Below are 4,828 nucleotides of genomic sequence, written 5' to 3' on the forward strand. Positions count from 1 at the left end.
GGGTGCAGGGAGCGTGACAGGAGATGAGGTTGACCATGCGGCAGGGCCAGGCCTGGAGAAGCCCGCAGGCAGGGGAGGGGCGGGAGTTCATTCTCTCACCCATGAGAAACCAATAAGGGGTGGGTTTTTTTGTTTGTTTTGGTTTTTTTGTTTGTTTGTTTTGAGACGAAGTTTCGCTCTATCACCCAGGCTGGAGTGCAGTGGTGCGATCTCAGCTCACTGCAACCTCCGCCTCCCAGGTTCAAACAATTCTCCTGCCTCAGCCTCCTGAGGAGCTGGGATTACAGGCGACCACCACCACACCTGGCTAATTTTTTGTTTTTTTGGTAGAGACGGGGTTTCACCATGTTGGCCAGGCTGGTCTTAAACTCCTGACTTCAAGCGATGTACCCGCCTCAGCTTCCCAAAGTGCTGGAATTACATGTGTGAGCCACTGCGCTCAGCCCAATAAGGGATGCTTTTAAACTGTTAATCAGTGAATTAAGATAGTTGATATCACCATCTGCAGTGGTGACTTTGACCCCAACTCCTGGCTCCACACTGATGAAAATAATCCACTTGGCAGTCGGGAAGGCCGTGGAGGTGGGTAAGGTGCGGGTGGATTCTCCTCTGGAAGCAAGCCCGTGTCAAGAGCCTTCACCACTAGGAGCTTTTCCTGCAGTGGTTCTCAAAGACTCGGGAGGCAGCTAGGCCAGTCCTTTCACTTGGAGATTGCACACCTTCTCCAGGGATTGCACGTTGTGGCTCGTTAAGAAGCTCGAATTCGGTGAATTGCCACCTCTGGCCCTGTGGGTGTTTTCTAGTGTCTTTAAAAGACATGGTCCATCGCGACTTCCTGACCAACTTGTTCGCTGGTAAAAGCCAACAGTGGTGAGTCAGGAGTGAGAGCAGGTGGACCATGGCTCTGCAGTCCCCGTGACTGCATCTTCCTCTGAAGACAAGGCCCAATAACAGGTTTTAAGCAACTGTTTGGAGAACAGATTGGGAAGTGAGGCTGAGGGCGGAAGTAGGGAAAACATTTAGGAGACTGTAATTGCAGGGGCCAGGCAGGATAAGGTGGGGCTCAGACCAGGTAGTGGCAGTGGCGTTTACAGACGTGGGTGGTTGAGGTGTGTGCCACTCTATAGAGGTTAACTTCAGGAAGACAATTCCAAATTCAAACTTCAGCCCAAAAATTCAATTTCTGAGTAGAGGTACAGGCACACAGTAAGATACATGAGTCTGGAGCTCAGGTTTGGGTTGGAGATATACATTTGGGTCTGTTTAACGTAAAACATACAAAGTCATGAGAATGAATGATCTTATCTCCAGGAAGGTGTTGGAGTGAGAGGAGAGGAGGAGCCAGGAATGACCTGGAGGAAATTCTGCACAGAGACTGGAAGGAAAGGGAGGCCCAGCAAGGTACCTGGCACGGGAGCGGCTGGGCAGGGGAGGGAAGACCAGGAAATTGGGGGCCTGGAGACTGAAGCAGAGGAGAGCTTCAAGGAGTAGGAAGCGAGATGGTTGCATGCAATGTCGCTGAGCTTCGATGACCCACAAGTGACTGAAACATGCAATTAGAAGGAAGATGTTCTAGCGTTTGAGAGCAGAGAAGGGCAACTATAGTTAATAACAAGGTGTGGCATATTTCAAAATAACTACAGGGAAGGGCTTCAGATGTTCCCACCACATAGGAATGGTAAACACAGGGCCGATGGACACCCCAAGTACCCTGGCTTGATTATTACACCTTCTATGCATGTAACCGAATATCACATGGTCAGATAAATATGTACAAATATTAGGTATCAATTTTAAAAACTGAGGAAAAACAGAAGAAAAAAGCGATCATTGAATTGGAAGTAACCAGCATCCTGCAGAGAGCTGGACGTGACGCGCGGTGGTGGAGCCAGACCAAGAGGCTGGAGGAGCGAACAGAGGGTGTGGCTGTGAGGAGGTGAGGCCGAGCTTGCGTGGGCTGTGCTGTGGAGAGAAGCCTGGCACAGGCAGGGGTGACAGGTGGTGCGCAAGACAGAAGAAGGTCTATGACTCACTAGAGTAGATGAAGCAAGTCCGTGTGTCAAAGAAATGACCCACTGAGGACAGATTGAGTTTTCTGGAAAAGGAAGGGTCAGCAGAAGGTACAGCCATTGAGCGGTGGAGGGCAGAGGTTTCCAGAAAATAGGAAGAGGGCCTGGCTGTTGACTGAGGGAAGGAGCATTCTCTCCATCAATGCAGGAAGAAGTGAGGTGGGTGCAGATACCAGAAACACCATAGATTTGGTGGTGGGCGGTTGAGGTGTTTACTTTTGCAAGGAGCCGTGAGGGCCAGTGCTACAAGCACCATTCTTAGAAAGGCACTGGGGGAAGCATCTTATCTCCATAACCACTCATGGAAGCTTTTAGTCAACTCAGGGACCGCCTGGCATTTTCCAAAGGCCACCAGGATGCGTGGCTCAGGCAAGAACCACAGAGGCTGTCTTCTTTCTGGACGTTATCAGCACGGGGCGGGCCAGGAGAGCTGAAGCTTTCCCTGGAATTCAGAGAGAAGGGAGAACACCATCAGGAAATGAGGCCTGGAGTGGAGGTGCAGACAAGGGCTGGCCCATGGCAGGGACACGGTGGGGGTGGGGGGTGGGCAGGATTCTATGAGCAGAGTGTGCATGGCTTTCGCGCTACATCCAGCTCGGAGCATTAGGCCACCCTGGGAATGACACTGCCTGCAGCCAGAATCCACAACACAGATCACAGCTCAGGCATGCGCTCCGTGGTTCCCTGGTTAAAGTCCAACAAGCCCCTTAACCAGAGCCCAGGCTCCTGCAGGATCTGACCTTTGTGGTGGAGGTGACCAGCCATCCCATTGGCTCAAGTCAGGGGTTTCCTCAACTCAGGACAGGAGCCCACAGAAGCTGGAGCGCCACCCCCCACCCTGCCCCCAACCACCCCACGACCTTCAGGCTCTGTATGCTGAGGCTCGGATGCTGGGCTTCTGGTACGTTTCTGGAACATTCTAGCCTCGGGGCTTTCACTCTTGGCCCCACCTTTGTCTAGAATACTCTGCCCAGATCTCCACGTGGTTTCCAACTCTTGTCATCCAGGCCTCAGTTCCAACGTGGCCTCCTCTAGAAAGCCTGCCAGGAACACCCCCTCTGAACAAACCCACGTCCCGCTCCCTCGCCCTGGTTTACTACTGGGAACAACTTCATCTGGGAGTTTGTTTACTTATTCAGTGTCTTTGTCTAGGAGGCAAGCTCTTTGAATATTCATCCCATAAACGAATGAATGTGTCAGAAGTAAGTTTGTGGCTGGTGTTGAGGCCAGGAGAAGGGGATTGGGGATGAAAGATATAAACAAACCCCAACCACACAAACACAAGTTGTGTTTGTCCCCTGTGGCACCCCACACCTAGAGGCACGCCCACAAGTGTGACTGTGTAAACTCACGGCGGGTGGCTGGGGTGGAGAGGAGGGAAGGCCTTTAGCGTGTGCATTTCCTATTTATTCCCGGAAACCCGTCTTCTGACTGCAGGCTGCCCATCTCCCCGTTTAAGCTTCTTCCTGGCTTTTAATGCTGTTACATCTTCATTTCAGAAACTGGCTTTTTGTGATTCTGTCCCTGGACTGCATTTTCCATCCCTCCCTCCGTCCCTTTCTTATTCTGCTCCCTCCTGCTGACAAACCCATCTCCCTGCCCCGCTAATCCCTCCATGCTCTGTGGAGTCTTGGGGTCAACTCAGTGTCATATTTGCTTTGATTCCCTCCTCTGCTCCCCAAACAACTTGGGTTCTGTGTAGCTATGATGTGGGTCCCAGACCAAAAAGTAACTTGGCTTAGGTTTTAAAAATTCTATCAATTTTCCCCCCTCTTTTAAATAGACTTTTTAAAGAGCAGTTCACAGCAAAATTGAGCAGAACAGAGTTTTCTTATCCTCCCCGCTGCCCGACACAGGCACAGCCTCCCCCACCATCAGCATCGCCCACCAGAGGGTCCATTAGTTACACTTGATGAACCTGCAGTGACACGTCATTATCGCCCAAAGTCCATAGTTCACATGAGGGTTTACTGTCGGTGCTGTACATTCTATGAGTTTTGACAAATTTATAATGACATGTACCCACCATTACAGCATCAGACAGAAGAGCTTCACTGCCCTAAAACTCCTCCACACTCCGACCATTCCTCCCTCCCTCCCACTCACCCCTGGCACCCTCTGATCTTTTTATTGTCTCCAAAGTTTTACCTTTTCCAGAATGTCATCTAGCTGGAATCATTCTGCATGTAGTCTTTCAGACTCACTTCTTTCATTTAGTCATATGCATTTAAGTTTCCTCCATGGCTTTTCACGAATCAGTTCTTCCCATTTTTTTAGCCCCTTATTGACTGTCCTCTTGTGTGACCAAGACAGCCACCGCAGCAGGTGAGAGAGCTGAAGGCACAACCTCGGAGCTTCGGACTCTGAGCCGCCAGAGGGCTTCGGGAACCCTGTGAAACTTGCCCTTCACCCCACCCCCACAAACCCTCTCTGCATGAGGTCGGCTTCCCTAGATTCTTGTCTCCCCCCACCACCCACCCCCTACCATTCCCATCAAGTCCCATAAAAATATCAAACAAGAAAGTAAAATCTCTCCCTGTTTTTCAAAAGCAAAACTTTAACGAATGGTCTTTGATCCACAAATGTAATTAGCATTAGAATTGGAGATGGAACGGATATTTGTCTAAAAGCATTAATTTAAATCCTGGCCCAGTTTTTTTCCTTATCAGTGCTCTAATTCTAACAGTGCCTGTGGCAGAATCAGAAATCAGAGGGAAAGAACAAGTGGGTCTTCATGCAGCTAGAATGCTGGGGAAAAT

The 4,828-nt window shown here is 50.2% G+C and overlaps 1 long non-coding RNA gene across 1 annotated transcript; it reads right to left on the minus strand.

Annotated features, from left to right (window-relative positions):
• Positions 1–1,228: 1,228 nt before the first annotated feature.
• Positions 1,229–4,434, minus strand: LOC114671093 (uncharacterized). The gene is made up of 2 exons (XR_003720999.2): positions 4,218–4,434; positions 1,229–2,511 (listed from the first exon to the last, which is right to left on the minus strand). It is a non-coding gene; the product is annotated as an uncharacterized LOC114671093 (long non-coding RNA).
• Positions 4,435–4,828: the final 394 nt, after the last annotated feature.

This window comes from Macaca mulatta, chromosome 11, assembly GCF_049350105.2.
Source record: "Macaca mulatta isolate MMU2019108-1 chromosome 11, T2T-MMU8v2.0, whole genome shotgun sequence".
NCBI classification, from domain to species: domain Eukaryota; kingdom Metazoa; phylum Chordata; class Mammalia; order Primates; family Cercopithecidae; genus Macaca; species Macaca mulatta.